This window comes from Equus caballus, chromosome 6 (genome assembly GCF_041296265.1).
Source record: "Equus caballus isolate H_3958 breed thoroughbred chromosome 6, TB-T2T, whole genome shotgun sequence".
NCBI lineage: Eukaryota > Metazoa > Chordata > Mammalia > Perissodactyla > Equidae > Equus > Equus caballus.
Genome location: NC_091689.1, coordinates 66,364,347 through 66,382,864, shown reverse-complemented (window position 1 = coordinate 66,382,864; position 18,518 = coordinate 66,364,347). Strand labels below are relative to the sequence as shown.

General features: G+C 36.1%; 1 protein-coding gene across 1 annotated transcript in view; it reads right to left on the bottom strand.

Moving 5' to 3' along the window:
* Positions 1-8,543, bottom strand: part of CCDC91 (coiled-coil domain containing 91) — a 376,603-nt gene extending 368,060 nt beyond the window's left edge. The window contains exon 1 of the mRNA XM_070271143.1: positions 8,472-8,543. The gene's annotated coding sequence lies outside the window, so the exon portion shown is untranslated. The remainder of the gene's footprint in view (positions 1-8,471) is intronic.
* Between the last annotated feature and the right edge of the window lie 9,975 nt (positions 8,544-18,518).

The window sequence follows — 18,518 nt, the reverse complement described above, 5'->3', positions numbered from 1 at the left end:
TCATACTGCATTTGGCTTTCTCCATCTGACTTATTTTCTTAGCATAATGCACTCAAGTTCCAGCCATGTGGCAAATGGCAAGGTTTCATCTTTTTAATGGCTGAGTAGTATTCCATTGTATTTATATACCACATCTTCTTTATCCATTAATCCACTGATGAGCACATAGGTTGTTTTCAAGTCTTGGCTATTGTGGATTGTGAATCTTTTCTTTGCTAATTCAACTACTTGAAATTTTGTTCTTTTTTTTAGATCGCCTCCCTTTGTCTCAATTTATGGACTTGCTCTCTGGTCTTTCCTCTGTTATTTTATAGAGATCAGGTTCTCTTGAATTTTATTTAAAATATGTATGAGATGTGATTTTTCTTAACATGGCTCCACTTGTACTGTAACCCATAGAAATCCCTTGAATGTTACGCCAGCAACCCTTCCATAAGTTCCAGTGCTAAATCTGGGATTAACCATTTTTACATCTCAAAAGGAAGATGCTAATAGAGTTAGACAGCTGTGCTCATGTTGTCATGCTGGCAGGAAGTGCTCTTTGAATGATGCTGTATACAGCAATGATAGCAGCGTGATGACTCCAGCAGCAATGTGACAAACAGGGAAGAGAGATGTTCACATCTTAGGCAGGGGACCTACTTTTGAGGATTAAAAAAATATTCTTGGGGGAAAAAGATAATAAGGGTCCAAACTATGCCTATTTCAGTGGAACTGAGAATGCAGGGTCAATTTGAGAAATATGTAGTTGGTACTAATAACAAACATGGTGGTTTATTCATGTGAGAGTTGAGAGAGAGAAAGAACAAAATAGAGAGTTATTCAAAAATACCTACCTTGGATGACTAGGCTAAGGACAGATTGCTGATTGAGACAGGAAATATAAGAGGAAAATCAGACTTCTAGAGTTTAGACAATAATTTCAGTTTGGAACTTTCTGAGTTTGGGATATTTACAGGAAAAACAGGTTGAAATGTCAGGTAGATAATTTAAAATATGAAACTGGATCTCAAATTTTTGGAGGTAGAGATATGGACTTAAGCATTATCCACAGACTATCGTTTAAAAAAACCCTCTGAATCAGATTCCCCAGGAAGAAGGTATAGCAAGGAGAAAAGGTTGGGGATAGAAAACAGAAGAACATCAATATTAAAGAAATGGTTAGAGGAAAATCTAGTGAAGGAGGTTGAGAGGGATCAATTTTCTAATTAGAATTAGAACCAGGAGAGTGTGGTGTCACAAATGCCAAATTAGGAGACAAAATTTTTTTTTTTGAACTATCCTGCTTTAGAGAAAACTTTAAATGGAAAGAATGGGCAAAGAGTCAAAGGGACCAGAGCCATCACAGCAGGTAAAGATTGAAGAGGGGCCATGAGAGATGCTGATTCTGTCATTAGCCATCTTATAGAGAGCTGGATCATTGGACTGTTGTATGGAGTTTGCTAGAATGTTGTAGTGGATTGAGTAGTAACAAAAGGTAGAGGAATCTTGGCTGAAAAAGAGCAGATACATCTTTTAAATATGTATTCAACAGTTCCCTATCACTTTTTCTCTTCAATTTTACATAAATTCTTACTAACCTAAATTCAGGAAAGTGCCCAAATCATAAACATACAGCTCAGTGAATATTCACAAAGTGAATATATTCATGTAACCAACACACAGATCAAGAAACAAATTACCACAACCTCAAAGGCTACTTTGTGTTTCCTTCTTTTCTCTACCCATCTCCCATCCCTGCCAAGCCTAAATGTTATCTTGACACCTCAAAGCATACATTGATCAGCTTTGTTGTCTCTGTACTTCCCTTTTAAAATAAAATGTAATTAATCTAACATTTTTCAAAAACTCAGGATAGTTATTAAGAGCACAAATTACAGGATAAGGCAGTGGCCTCGTTGGCATCCATCTCACTAGAGCCTGGCAGAGGGCCTGAAGCATCATAGGTGCTATTCAATCAAGTGAATGAAAGAAGAGATTTTCATAATCAGTCATCATGCTACTAACCTTTCTGTTCCCCACACTTTGTATGTCCTTCTCAAGGCCATTGCAACTGCTGTGGATTGAAATTACTCTCTTACCACAAGGTATGAAGAAAAAACAATGGAAGAATAAGATGAGAAAAATGCTCTATCAAAGAGTTAAAATAATTAATTTATTTCTAGTCAAGAGATATCTTTTAGATTGCCCCTTCCTACAGTATTTGTAGCACATCCTGTTCATTATTTCTAGCACCGCTCAGGACTGCTTCCTAACAACCTTGAAAGTTTATCAATTCTGCAACTCATTAGAAAAATCCCTGACTCATTTTTGTACTTCAGGCTCTTTTATAGATTTAATAAATGTAGCTGTTGTTATTAATAGCAAGATCCTTAAGAACTAGGACTTATTTTATTCCTTAAATCATAAATATATATTGTAAAATCGTATAGCTCTGTGTACAACTCCAAATGTTTGTATATTTTTATTGTAAAATACAGTCATTTGTAGTGAAAAACAGCTGGGTGGAAATCTGATTAAAAGTGACCGTCATTGATTTCGTATGGCTGTGTTAATTGCCTACCATTCCTTCCACATATTCTCTATTTAATTTTCTCTGATACCATTAAAATATTAACCTCAAGGAAACTTACAAGGATTCAAACATTTAAGATTAAAGCCATAAGTTAAAGCTGCTTCTTTGCCCATACTCTCCACGCTCGTTCCTAACAAAAGCAAAGATTAAATGGAATCTTTTCTTAGATGTGGAGAGTGCATTTAACTCACTTTGCCTGAACAATATGTCCATTATGACAAAGCACTGAGATTACTTTTATGAATGAATGTAGAGATACACATTTTTTTTTTCTGTTCAGGAAAAGAACTCAAATTCTTTTTTGGAATTGCTAGGTTGTATTCTTCTATCAGAAGCTCATTTGTGAACATAAGGGTCTCTGTTATCCAAAACAAAGCAAAATATTGTTATAAAGTGCTGTTTTATCTATAGAGAGCTATAAGGAGAAAAAAATTCAGATATGAAATATTCCACAGCTCTAGGGAGAATAGACTTTTTGAATTGTAAATATTTTATATGGAAGAATACCAACTGGTAGTCCTAGATATTCTAGAAGCTAAGTACTTATTATTTAAACCCTATCTGCTTTAATTTACATAGAAAATACAGATATAACTGATTATTGAATCAAGTATAAAAGCACAAAAGTCAAGAAATATAAAAGGGGAAAGGGCAGGGAAAGCAATTTGATTGTACTAGAAAGTCTGTGCTCTGGATAATTACTGATTTACCAAAAGAATTAGCTTTAACCTTCTTGGCAGCCAAGCAGGGGGAAAAAAAAGAAGAATATATGAATTACACAGCTTTTCTTTATATAATAAAATGAATCACGCTAGTTATAAATACTTCTTCCCAGCATAAAACTCTAAAAAACGTTGATTATATGGATCTCCATATTGAAAATACAGAACAAAATAATAGTTATTTTCTAAAGTAGGGATTTTTTAAAAGTTTCTGAAATATTGAGGGCATTTTGGAAGTTTATATTGTGATACATAAAAATAAGTTGTGGTATTCTCGAGGCAAATGTAACTTTAGTTTGTTAACTGAGTTTTCATGCCAATTTTAAACTGTCAACATTTAATATCTTAAAACATCTTTACATTTGCAAAACTTTTCTTAAAAGCAAAAATTCACAGGTAAGGGGAGTTAAGAAGGGAATAAGCAAGGAACTGAAGTTAATATTTATTGAAGAATTAATTTTTGCTGACTACAGCATCTTTGTAATTTTTTGTTTACCATTCCCTGGATTTATGATGCATGAAGCTATGAATAATTTAGAAAATTATTCTCAATGCTTTAGAATCTGTACAGCAAAAATAGAATCCACATTTCCTATTCAATCTCTTAGTTGTTTTTCACAAAACAGCCTCTTAGTCTCTTCAAAAATATATGGTTTTATAGTCTATAATAATTTGAAATGTTTTTATCAACACAATAAGCATTTGATATTTACAACATGGGCAAAATACTAGATATTTCTTTCTGGGAAATAGAGACATATCTAACTATTCAACTGTTATCTTTTTTTAAACTCCTTCATACATTAATGTTAAAATTATTTCTGTGAGGAAAATATTTTATCAAATAAGTATAGGAGACAGCAATGTTTTCTTCCTTATATATAAATAATGTTTTTTTATTTCCTTGTGGTCCTGCTGTTTCATCCTATATTTTGTACACTTTTCCACTTTCATCACAAGCTGCTGAAACAGAATCTGAGAATACAAGATTCTTAAGCCCAAAACATTGCAATAGAGTAAGAAATGGTACTTATAAACTACCTACGGTGCTGCAAACTTCTGGCAATTAATTTCAATTAAGTTATTTACAAGGTGCGCCACTACTAACTTGTGCCCAGATGTTTCAGTTGGCAAAATGTGACGGCCACCAATGCAGTCAATTTCAGTAACAATCACTCATTGATGGAATTTTCACACTGAATTCACAGCACCTTCGTAACATTAGTACATGATGTCATCACCCTTTGCCTCATCATAACCATAAAAATGCCAATACGAGTTGCAACAAATTACTGCAGGCAATTGCTGAGTTCTAGAGATGTTGTAGTGAACACCTGGGCTGGCTCGGAATCGAGCAGCTTTCAAAGTTTCGTTACCAGATGTTTGTGGAACAACTTATGCATGTATGGAAAACATACACTTTTTTTTTTCATTTGCATGAACAATTACCAGATCTCTGGAAGTAGTGGAAACATATGTTTCATGAAAAAAACTTAGCTAATAAGACTTTATTAGGGAAATATTTTTATTAAAATCAGCGTAGTTCCTCTTAAACATTGTGAGTTGAATCTGCATAATCCTGTTTGTATACAATTATTTCTTTATAAAATAAAACACATCTTCACAAACTAGGTAAGTGGTACAGTGGTCTATACCTTTCTTGGGTGAAGAAAATAAGAATTTAGGAAAATTTTATTAATATTAAAACTAAAAGTTAGCTTTTGTGTCTGATTTTGTTTAATAATTGTGTATATTTTTAGAGTAATATTCATTTAACAATTGCCTTACTTTTCTTAAATATGCTACATCCTACATCTTCCAAGAAAAAGACAGACTGCTTAAAATTATCTGTGTATGTTTATCTTTGCCATTAATTTAACGTAATATCGACATTCAGTACGCTTTAGGAAAATTGCACTTTGTGATTCAAATTATAAAGAATTTTAGAAAAACACTTGCCTATGCCATTTCGAGATATATTCTTCACCCATAATGAGAGTATAAATAGGAAGAAAACCATTACTAATTTTTTTGATGGGTCTATTCCTTAGAGGATTCTTATTTTTCATTTAAGGAAAGTGATGATTTTTGATTTTTTAACTAACTGAAATATCAGTTCTATTAAAATAAACAGGTCTCCCCTTTATTAAAGTTAAACTATTATTCTCACTGTAATTCACTGTATTTTATATAAGGACCTGAAATGGACCACATTTTCCTCCCTCTGGGCAACTGGAAGAAGTTGTTAAAACTGTTAACAGCTGTCTGGTAACTGTTAGATTCTGTGATTTCATTTAGTTCAAAAGAACTCTAAATTTATCCAGGTGTTAAATATATTAAGTCCTGGATAAAATCAAAGGATACTCCATTAGGGATGCATTTTAGGATTTGATGAATACATTATGTTCATAAAAGCCAGAGTATAAGCAAATATATTTCTGCTGCCCATGAAATGAACAGGTAAGTGAATGTTTAAAAAACAAAACAAAACAACAAAAAAACTCCTGTCTTGTTTAAGAAGCAAACATTTCAACTCCTTTACTGAGAAATGAGAATTACACATACCATTAAAACAGAATTGTTCACTATTAGAGTATGAAGTGAGTGAAGTGCCAGAAGCAAACACACATTAGTAGGCTGGATAGTAAATTTGAAATGAAAAACCTCTTTGCAGCTTTAACACTTAGTGGATGGATACACATCACTCTTTGCACTGCTATGAAGTTCACGGTGGTCCTGGGGTGCTGCCCCGATGACTTAGTATGCCTTTCCTTCTTATATGTCCAGAAATCCCTTCACGTCTCCAGGGAGTCATTATGAGCTGTGGGGTGGCGCTGCATGCAGGCGCCTCATGGACATCTCTGGGGAGGCACAGACCAGAGATACACTGAGAGTCACTGTAGAGCCCACATTTTCTCATTCCTTGTTTGTTATAAGGCTTGGGCCCAAGGGTGTGTGAAAGAATGCCAGATGAATATAGTCCCCTATGTTTTAAGAAAATGTAAATTTCTTACTGTTGCAGTTTTAACCCGAAATGATCCTGAAAGTTTAATTTTCACCCAAAGGCAAATGAACAGAATACCTGTTAATGCCTATGGTAAAAAAGAGCTGCAATTTGTTTTTGGTCCTTGGGACATTTTTACACTCTCATTAAATAAAAGAAATAATCACAAAGGAAATTAAACCACAAAGAAAAAATGTTCAAGCCATGTTTAGCGTCTGACCTAAATATATAAAACAAAGGAAATACGTGGTTGCGGTTAGAACTTGGTCCTTAACCCGTCTTTTGCATTTACAGCACACAGTAACATGGTAAGAATATATCAGGGACATTCTTAAGCTGTATTTACTCAAAGTAACATATTTGGAAGAAGAGTGAAAGATTCACTGGATTATCCTAATGTTTATTAATTTAAAGTAAAACTTCCAGCTTGTTAGAAGTGTCAGTAGCCTTGGAAAGGTCAGAATTGATGATTTGAAGATATTTACTACTTATATCTCCTCCATATGCAAATGTAATTTCCACCGAAGAAAGTTGAACATCTGTGGGTAGCGCAAGTCACCTATGTCAGTACCCCGTGAAGCTCTAGCCTCCACAGTCAATATGGTCAAAATTATCCTCAGTCCAACTCCCTCCACTGTTATATTTCCAAAGAATGGAAGAGTTAAAGGAGTCCAGTACTGGCACCCACAATGCAGTAGTCTGTCATCTTATATGTTAGAGGTAATATACCACATTTATCCTCTGCTGCATTTGATGTCCATAAGCACACATATTAACGGAGGCAAGCAAACAAGAGCAGCACCCAGAATCTTTGCTTTATACCTAAAGGGTAGTCCTGACATGGTTCAGTCTGAGACCCAGGTTTTGACCACTTTGTGGCTCTATCATCTAGAATTATACCTTCAGGACTTTAGCCATTCCAAAAATTTAGTCTAGTTCAACTTGCAGGTAGTCATATACAGAGTAGGCCATATGATAAAGTAGAAATTATTCATTGGCAATTAAATTTTTCACATTACAAAAAGATGAACATAATGTTCTTATTATTACCTGGAGGCATTGCACAGTAGGTATGATATTTATACAGTACATTACTCTGCAAATTAGTGTATTGGATTGCTTAAAATTGAGTATCTTCTATGTAATCTAAAGCAATCAGGTAGTCAAAGACCCTCCTTGTGCATGGGAGAGTGGTTGGAGAAATCAACTATAGCGGAATACATGCTCCTGTCTAAGATAGCACACTGGGCCTACTCCAAGAAGCAAATGGAAGGAGTGGAGTTCTCCTATCCTTTTGGCATGAATCTTACAGAAATTTATAAATGTGTCTTTGGGAAATTTGTTTCTGTTGAAACAGTATTTTGATAATATCTTAAATTTTCCTAACACTTCACAAAGATTTTTTTACATGTATTTTCTCACTTAATTGCCTTTCAGTTTTCCCCACAAGGTTCAGATGAGCTGATTATTTGGGGAGTATTTAGGACCAAAAACAATTAGGAAATTTACAACTTTAGTAGAAGAAAGAAAAATTGAGTTCTTTCTTTTTGTTTTTTTGCTGAGGAAGATTTGCCCTGAACTAACATCTGTTGCCAATCTTGGTCTTTTTGCTTGAGGAAGATTAGCCCTGAGCTAAACTCTGTGCCAGTCTTCCTCTACTTTGTATGTGTGTTGCCACCACGGCATGGCCACTGATGAGTGGTGTAGGTCTGCACCTGGGAACTGAACCCGTGCTGCTGAAGTGGAGTGTGCCGAACTTAACCACTAGGCAATGGGGCTGGCCCCCCCAAAATTGAGTTCTTTGTTGAAGTACTTACTTTTATCATGATTAAATTTGGCCCTTATGTGAAAGTACCCTAAAATCTGTCTCAAAGGAAGCAGGAGTCTAACAGTTTAACACAATGTGTCTCTGCAGATGGAGAGTTAACCAACCTAGAAAGAAGTCATTATGCTAGCTCACGATTGGGAAGTGCCCCACCGGGTAGGCTTCAGCATCTGCACCAGAACCTTCATTCAACAGCCGTTGAAGTCCTGAGAGACAACCCACAGAGCAGCTCAGGGACAAAATTAGACTTGGGAGTTTCCTGCCCCTTAATTAAATTTCAACTGCTTTCTGTAGTGACGGGGCTCCAATTAGAGGACAAGTTCAAAGAAAATCTAACAAAGTTACCTGTGGCTGTATCATAAGCTTTCATGCAGCCAGGGTTTGGAGAGCACAGTCTTGAGTGAGCCTTCTGTACCTATCTTAACAGTGACAAATTTAATTTATATAAATCACGAAGCCCGGAGGGGAAGTTTCTTTTCTTTGTTGAGTTTTTTCCTAAGTGGTCTAATCCACATATATGAATCACACATAAATACAGTTCTTGGGGAGACTATTTCCCTTCGCTCAACATGAAGTGTACTTCCCACAAAAGCTATGCCTGAGATTTTCACACACCGCAACAAATACTGACACCAAATAATGCTGTCATGCTATAAGCATTTCCTACATATTTAACGTTCTCCAATAGTAAGGAAGATACTAGAAAAGAATACTAATGTAGTTTTGAGGATATTTGTGAGGCTTCCAAATTCTCCATGTCTCAGACCTTCTCAAAGGAGAATACATAATGATTTCTTCAAAATGTCACTTAAAATTTGTTCCCCTTGCCCTCTACTCAAAATTAGCGTGGACCATCCATTTTAAGTCAGCATTTTCAAAAAGGATCAACTGAAACTTGAACAGGCAGAAGGAAAAATGTTTCCACTTCTACCAGACTTAAAAGAAGTTGGACATCTTTTCATATTTTTCTTATTAACATTGTAATATAAAACATCTGTAACAATTTAGTAAATTAAATACATTAAAACAACAAATAAAAGAGGCTGTAATGAATAAAATACAGAAGACCCCATGCAGCTGCCTGTTCTTTTCTTGACAAGCAGCATAGTCAAGTAGCTAGAGCCATGAGTAACTGCTGGCAGGAAATAAACCCATGAACACGATTGAGAGCTGCAGTGTGCTAATATGAAAACCAGCTTTTATTTATTTCATCACCTTTGTAACAGAATGTTATATTCTGCCATTTTTCTCCAATTTTCTTACTTCCTGTGGAAACAGCAGTCTCATAACTTCTTTTTCCTTTATCACTCTTGTCTAATTCCATTTTCTCTTACCTCTTGTTCTCTCTTCTATGTTTCTTTCCATCCTCAGAACTACCACCTTTATCCAAACTATTTCCTACCTAGATTACCAAAAAGGTTTTGAGCTCCTCTCTCTCTTCATTCAAGTTTAACTGTTTTATAGCAGTCAAGTACTTTTTCTCAAATAACTCAAATCACACTCAAGCAAGAACTTAAGAATGACAGACAGCTGCTTAATGGAGAAAATCTTAATTCTTTGATCTAGTTACTTATGGGCCTCTGTCACCAGATCCTTCTGAAACTATCCCTTTTCATCTATTATAATTACATCAATGGAATCTCTTAGCTTCTTACAAGCCAGTCTCTATTACACCCCTCTTTCATACACACACATTCATAGCTATCTTCTCTTTGCTCTTGTACATGCTAGTCTCCCAAGAATGAAAGATTGCTCGCTTCTTTCATCATGACAGTCTACAACTAGGGGCTGTAAACTCAAGTATCCTTAGGGGTAAGGCAGACAATATACTCATGGTAGAGTAAATGATGGAATAAAGCACTAAGGAGTGGTACAGGGTATGGCTAAATTGGAAAGAGGAGTCCCATGTAAAGACATTCAAATTTAAGATGTTTTTTCAAAATGCTGTGCTAGCCCAACAAAACATAAGTAGACCTGATTTGGCCTCTGGGCCACAAATTTGCACCCTCTGAGGTATCATTATCTTCTTCAATATCTGTTAAAAATTTGCCTTCAGAAAATCTCTCTGAAGATTTCCATCCATAGTCCTAATTTCCTATTCCTTCAGTAATTTATATGCAGTTTGGCTTACAGTACTATATATTTGCTTTGGCTCTCTATTTTGTTCATCTATGGATATGTTATTTTCTCAATTATTTAGAAAACTTATTTTGGGAAAGCAGAGGTCATAGGTTTTGATTCTTTTGTCCTCACGTTCTAGAGAAAACTTCCCTCTACTTGTGCACATAACAATATGCTTGTTGAGCATGAAAAAGAATTGATAAATCAATATATTAGCAAGGTTAAGATCTGAAAAATTGTCTCTCTTACTTACATCTAGCATTTTCTTTAGTTTCCCAGAGAGAAACAAATAAGAAAGTAGAGGAAAGAGGACTATGGGATTCAAAGTGATAGAGAAGCAAACTGGTATTTTGGTATAACTTACTTAATGTTAATCAGTCTACTGTCCAGAGAGCTGTCACATGTGAAAACAGCACTGGATGGGGAATGCTCAGTTTATAACCTTGGTCAAATAATTTAATATTTGGAGGAATGTTTCCTTACTTATAAAATGGTGTATTTGGGGTGGGGGTTTGGGGACAAGGTGGGAGTAGCTTCTCTGACAGACACATTTTGGAATGTCTGCTTAGCCTACAATGACCCCCCTTAACTGTTCCCCTACTCCACCTCAAACTACAGAGACATATTGCTGGAAGTCATGTTTAGACATTGTGGTCCTCATTTCTGGAACACAGCTCATTGGACTGAGGGGTATCAGTCAATGTCTCTCCCCAGGGGTTTGGAACCATGGTAGAGAGAAAGAGATTCAGTATTTAATCTTGTTGGACATATTCAATATTGTAGCACATAAATCTGAGCCATATTCTACCTTCCTGACTAGGATACAGAGGAGGCCAAATTGGAGAGAGACAGAAGAAAGAAACAGTGATAAAAGATAAGTGGTAGAATCTGCCTGGGTTCAAGACATCCTTCCTGTTGCCAGTTGCAGTCATTCTACTTTTAGTTGTTAGTAACAATGGTCCTTATCTTCAAGATTGCTCTTTCCCTAAAATTCTGTGAAGCTATACATTTAAGTTTTCTCATCTGTAAAATAGAAGCTGTGAGTGGAAAAGCAGTTAACCAGACTAGTTCATTTTAGTGGGACTCGCAAACCAGGTAGTCAGCCAAAACTTCTGCGAAAGCCGTATTTCCTGGTATAGAAAGCAGAATTTGTCATAATGACACATATCTTACTTTCCACCTAAGGTGATGATATGACGTTCAGAAAAAAAATAACCTAAAAAGCTGTGAGGATTACTAAGGTATTATCTGAAAGAGGTTTTAAGTTTCCCAAATATAAGAACCATATGTATTCAAAGCACTTTATGCGTTTCATTTCTTTTTACATATGTAAGGAATCTGAGGAGACAGACTCAAGTATGTTAGTACATAATTATCAAAAAATTACCCATAACACTTTCAACTTTCTACAAAATAAATGCTTATTGAGTATTTTTTAAATTAATGTTCAATCTATCAAATGGATGTAATACCTGTCATAGTATTATTAAGTCTATTTGAAAATAATTAAAAATACTATGATAGGTATTGCATCCTTACACACTGAGCTGAATGGACTTAATTTTACTGGGTGGCTTTTAATTTTTCTATTCTTGGAATCTCTAGCTGGTGGCTTCACATGGTCTTCTGTGTGTGTACCATACAATCTTGCTGTAGGATGAAGGGCTGTGAACATAGAAGTTGTTCTACTGCAGATCACATTGTGCTCCTGGAAACATAACTGTAGATGATAAAACCTGATATGAAAGAATTGTCCCCCAAAGCAGATGTTCATAGTAGCCTCCCAGATCAGAGCATCTCTTTGGAATAGCAATTCTCTCCTTTATTTTACCCTAAAAACCTTTTGTTTCTTAGAAAGAGAGAGAGAAGAAGGGGTGGGAGGGGATAGGAGAAGAGAAGACGAAGAGAGGAAGAAAGCTCGCCTTCTACCTCTATTCATACTCACACTCCTTCGAAGAGTAATCCACCCTGATGTTGTCACTCCCTCCCCTCCTTTCTCTCTTGAATCCATTGCAATCTGGCTTCTCCCTGTCTGTCTCAGAAAATTGTTCCTGTGAGTCTCCAAAAACCAGATCTCCTTGCCTGCAAACTTTCCCACCTTTCTTCCTTCTTGAATCTGTATTCTACACTGTTGCCTCTAGTATTTAAAGCACAAAACTACTCATGGCACTTCTCTGGTTAACACCTTTCAATGACTTTTTATTACCTATGAAAAAGAATCAGCCCCTTTTCCTTGACGAACATCAAAGGCCCTTCATTCTCTGGCTCCTTCCTCCCTGTTAATTTTCTTTCTCTGCTTTCCCTTACTCTCTCCCTATGGTTCGGCCTAACTGTCTCCTTGCAGTTTCCCAAACACGCCCATCTATTTCACATCTCCAAGGTTTTTAGACAGGCTGATGCATTTTCCAGGAATGCTCTTTTCTTCTTGTGCACCTAGCAAATTCCTGCTCAGTATTCGAAAATTCCATAAACATCTCCTCATGTGCATCTTCCTATGACCATTATCACCCGTAAGCATGGAGGTACATGTCTCCATTAGCATTTTTCTCCCTGTGTGGTAGTTTGTAACATGAGAGGGCCTCCATCAATCCTCAAGGCCCCTGAGACATGTCTTATTCATGTTTCTTTCAGTGTTTTAAACTATCCTTGGTGCATGATCTGTGCTCAGTACGTGTTGGTGCAATGAATGGAAAATGAATAAATACAGAAAATGACTAGAGAGAGAGTACCTGCTTGAAGGTGTTTGGTACTCCTTTCCTGTGCCATTTGGACTATTTGGAGTACTATGCAACAATTTTCTGAAATCTTTTTTTTTTTTTCTGAGGAAGATTAACCCTGAGCTAACTACTGGCAATCCTCCTCTTTTTGCTGAGGAAGACTGGCCCTGAGGTGACATCCATGCCCATCTTCCTCTACTTTATACGTGGGATGCCTACCGCAGCATGGCTTTTGCAAAGTGGTCCATGTCCGCACCCGGGATCTGAACTGGCAAACCCCGGCCACAGAGAAGCTGAATGTGCGAACTTAACCGCTGCGCCACAGGGCCAGCCCCTTAAATCTCTTAAAAGCTAAGTTTCAGAGAAGCAGAGAACTGCAGAACAAAGTAAAAGTTTGAAAACCAAGCTCCTTTATAACAAAAGATGTGGTTTCTTAAGGCAAGCATCTGAACTAATTTAAAGGAGAAACTTTTGCCTGTTGTTACTAACTGATGAAATAAGGGCAATTAGGTCTGGCTTTCTCATTGTTAATTCTTCCATGAGAAATATTTGGAAAATAGTAACCAATCTTACAGCCTGTGAGGTCAATTCTGCTCAGTGAACAAAACATGGACGTGTGCGTCACCATCTACCTTGCAAAATTCTCTAGCAGGCCTGCATCTACATGCACGTCTCTGATTTTATAAGATCCTGTACGTGACAATAAACACATCAACAGTGTGTCTAGACTACGAGGTCATATTCTGAAATTTATGACTTCAACAGGGGTGGAGATTGTGGGGAAACAGAGCCCAGATCGGGTGCACTTCTAAATAGAGAAGGCATTTGTGTGTTCATGTGAAAAGGGAACAAGGAAAAAAGCATGGTAACAAAAGAATGACTTGTCATAATTCTGGGAACTATTGGAGCAAAGAATTAGAAACTTAAACAATCCGATACCTAGATAATTGTAATGACAGATATAGCTTTTCAGGAAGAAGATTTCTACTAATTCGTGGAAGAGCATGGGGTGAAGAATAATAATCAGAAGTGCAGATTAAGATCAGTTTGCAAAAGACATTTCCGCTTAAATGAAGAAGTTTCTCTCTTTGGATGATATGTGATGTCAAACTGAAAAAACGGTGATGAGCTGGAAGCATAGTTCTCTGAATAGGAAATAGAAATAAAGGAACTTCCCTGAGCCACGGGCCTTGCCGGAATCTTTCCCTCTTAAATATTTTTTATACTGTTCCCTCCTCTTTCCTCACTGTACCCCACTTTTATCCCATGTCTTCCCAGTTTTATCTGTAGCAATTGTTCATATCTTCCATAATCATTTTTCTCTTTTTATTTGAGGGGAAGGGTGATTTTACCAATTCCAGAAACCAGAAGCACTAGGCATGAGCATAGCCAATTTCTGCTCAACTGCAACTCAAACTTGAACGAACAAATGTGTAGAAAACAAAAAAGAGTAGTAGCATTAGCTTTGTGTTGTTTTTGAATCTTCTTAGTAAAATTATAAAAATCTATTCCATTACTATTTCCACTTAAATCCTTAAATTACCAATTTTGAGTATAAATAATAAATGGTAAGCCATCATTAATTCATATTCCATTAACCTGGAATTTGTAATGGGAAAAACTACAGTTTTTTGATCAGACTCGGATTCATCCAACTCAGGTCTCTGTCTCTGGCAGGAGTAATAAGAGATATTTTATGGGGAAATGTACAGTGGAATTTCCTAATGTCAAATTAAAGTGTTTAGAATTATACTCCCAAATTCTCCATTTCCTTTTAATAATCTAATGTTAATTTTATAATGCAAGAATTCTTTCTTCAACCCATTTATCTATGTAGTCTCCCTTCTCTTCTGGAGGTAATGAATTCTAAGTTCATGGTCCATCATATAAAGTACACGTTTTTCTTCTAAATTCCTGTTTCAAAACTTTTATGGGGATAGTCCCCTTTTCAATAGGGTTATCAGTACGCATCAGGATTTTAGAATTTAGTGGTGTTTTTTTGACACTTAACCCTCATTTTCCAGCTGTTGATTCTTAAACTTTTCCTGCTCCTCTAGATTGTTTGTGCCGTGCACTTGACTTTATCTAGCTTCTTGGGTTAAAACATGTAATTATGGTTTAGTACAAAAGATATCCATTGTTATGGACTTTTTTAGCTTGTTTTGATTGTGGTTGCATATTGGGCTGCCGTCACCTGATTTCTTCAGCAGTGTTTTTCAGTGACTTTAAGTTTCTTGTTTAGTTCATTGTTTAAAAATGAAAGTTGTGTTTTTTATTAATAAAAAATCCAACAAAAAATTCAAAAAACATAGAAAATAAAAATCACCTGAATATCTTTCTTGCAAAGACAATTGTAGTCAACATCCTTCTGGACAATTTTTTCTGTGCTTGTATTCATATATGTTATTTTCCTAAAAGGAAAAAAATACAGCCATGATTCTTGACCCAGGAAGAGTCTGGGAGGAAGGGCGGGGTGCGGTTGGTGATTCAGAGCCATCTGGGAATCTTTCTCAAAGGATACATGGTTCCCTACCTTACTCAAACATGGCTCCTGCAAAGGCAAATCAAATTTCTGAGGGAGGGGCGAGAAGAAGAATGACTGATCTATCTCCTTCTCTCACCCTTCCTACCTCTCCATTCGCGAATCACTGCTGTAATGCCATTTTGTAATCCACTCTTTTTTTCTCATTTACTTTATGTTGTAAACGTTTTCTCTGCCAATGACCAGGTATCAACTATTCAGCCAAAGAAAGATGTCTACAACATATTTTAAGCGTAAAAAGCAAATTACAGAGCAGAGTGTTCAATATGTTGTCATCTTTGCCCACCTTTCTATTGGGGTGTAGATATTTTTATTATTAATTTGTAAATGCTTCTTATATGTTAGGTATCTTAATAGTACCATATATTATGCCAACATGAAATATGTGCAGTTTGCTATTAGTCTGTCTAGGGGTTTTTTTGATTATAGAAATTTGTAATGCTTTCCTTTTATCTGTTTACCCTTTCCTTTATGATTGTTGGCTTCCCTCAAAGTTATAATTCAAAAACTAAACCAAAATTATAGTTAAATTAAAATTATAACTCAAAATTGTAAAACAATTTACCTCTATTAATGATATCATTTCTGATATGTATTTAAATCTTGAGTCCATCTGGAATTTATTTAGGTATTCTTGCTTCCTTTTTAAGCAAACATTATTCTGCAATATTTTGACCTTAATTTCTGAATACTCAACAAAGTCCAAAATCCCATTAATACTAAAATAAGCCATTTTGCATTTATTATTTTTATTTGCTTAGTGCTATTAAAATATAGTGTTTTACCTCATTATTTCTCACACATCTTCCCTTTTCTTTTTATTGTCACTTGTGAGCAAAGTCTATTAATTATATACATGGTAAATATCTTTTTTTAAATATGGAAGTAATTTATTCTGTTTTCATATACTCTGCATAGCTGTATGGACTGTCTAGTTACTTCAAAAGTGATTTAAAACGCAGCATAAACCACATCCTGATAGTCCATACTGCCTGACACATTGCAGCCCCTGGGTAAGGATCTTTGGGATGGCTAGACTGACAAATCAAACAAAATATTTATATTATAGCAAAGAAGTGGCACTATAATCTCACAAATAATGTGATGTTTTTACTGATGTTCAGTACTGAGTTGTTAACTATTCATTTATTCACTTTCCCATGATATTGGTAAGCATGTTATTTAGCAACCTGGGCTTTCCAATCTACATTTGCCGTAGAAGTCTAGTCGTTTTTACTAATGTCTTCACGAGATTGTTGGAAGATTAACAAGGTACAGGTTCTGAAAATACTTCGAAAGAAAATAACTTTTTACATGAAAAATGCTGTCATATAAACAAAAAGCAGTGGCCATGGATGGTCTGTTGCTGTTATATAAACAAATAAAAGCATGATAGACCGTCAACCTGTTTCCAACTGGTCAATAAAATTTTGTGAATTTATTTCTGAAAGAAAAATGAATTCCCCACGCAAAAATTCACGAAGAAGGTATCACCTGTCCTGCCAGACCACAGTCAGGAGGAGATTGATTGCAGGTTAGATATTTCCTGTGGCCTCAGCTGTATCTATGATTATAAGCGGCGAGTATTCATTTTTCAGACTTGATGTGTGTTGATGACATGGTCTGCACTCTGCGGCTTGCCTCCAAGGCCTTCCACGTTACAGCCAAGCCATGATAGGAGGAACAGCATTATGTAATAATGACCTACCTCACCTCTTTCTTATGTAATGTTTCACACCCTTGTGGTACTTTGTAGTCATATTGCAATTATTCTCCACAGAATTCTGAGGAAGAAGGTAACTTTCATTACTCCATGGGAGTTATAGTAATATATGCCATATAAATTTTTCATTAGAAAAGCTAATTTACAGAAGTCTGACTTGGCAAATTTAAAGATGCATGCTCCTCAATGGTAAAATCAAGATCAGAAGTCAGGCTTATCTAGAAGTATTTATTTAGAAACTACTATGTGTCCACAACTGTGGTGAATGCAAGAACCACTTGTTTTTCCTTAAGAAGCTCGTAGTCCTCATAGTCCAGGGGACCGCCCAGTGGAATAACAATTAAGTTCTTGTGCTCTGCTTTGGTGGCTTGAGGTTTGCTGGTTCGGATCCCAGGCCTGGACCTGCACAGGGCTTATCAAGCCATGTTGTCACAGGTGTCCCACATACAAAGTAGAGGAAGATGGGCCAGAAGTTAGCTCAGGGCCAGTCTTCCTCAATAAAAAGAGGAGTATTGGCAGCAGATGTTAGCTGAGGCTAATCCTAAAAAAAAAGAAAAAAGAAAAAAAGAAGCTCACAGTCTAACTTAGAGAGGGTGAAGACATGAAACTCAAAAATAGATGTAATTTAACAATCCACTATACCTCAAGGGTTGTAGCCATGGGTTCAGCTAGAAACTCTACCACTATGAGAAAAGAGAAGAAGTGTCGGTAGCAGCCAGCCCCTTCTGCCTTGCAAGGACTCAAACAATATACCTTGCCTACATCTTTTTTAGGCAGCTACTGGAATATATGTGACACAAAAACAGGGAAATAAACCAAAAAAGAGAAAGATGTGGGATCTTGGACAAGGAGCTCCAATAGAAGAAAGAAAGTCCAGGATAATGCAAAGGCAATCCTAAGGTAGTTGGGTGTAGGTAGTGCACAACCTGTTTAGATTGGAGCAGAAGAGCAGAGAGTGACAGGAATGTGACTCAAAGAAAACAAAAAGGAATTGATAAGTTACCCAATATGTTTGAGATTGTATTCACAGCAATTTTATAGATAAATCCTATAGAGAATTTGAGTATACATGAATAATAGGTTCCTGGAAAACAAAGTAACTGAAAAACAAACAGACACACACGATAGCTGTTACCTCTAAGGAAAACCAAAAAGTCGTGCAATAAAGGAAATGCAATCCTAGCACATCTTATAGCTCAGTGATGAACGAAATGGACAAACATAGACACAATATAATGTACCTCTCCTGGTAGAAGAGGAAGAAAAGTATGTGTGTGGGTGTGTAAACT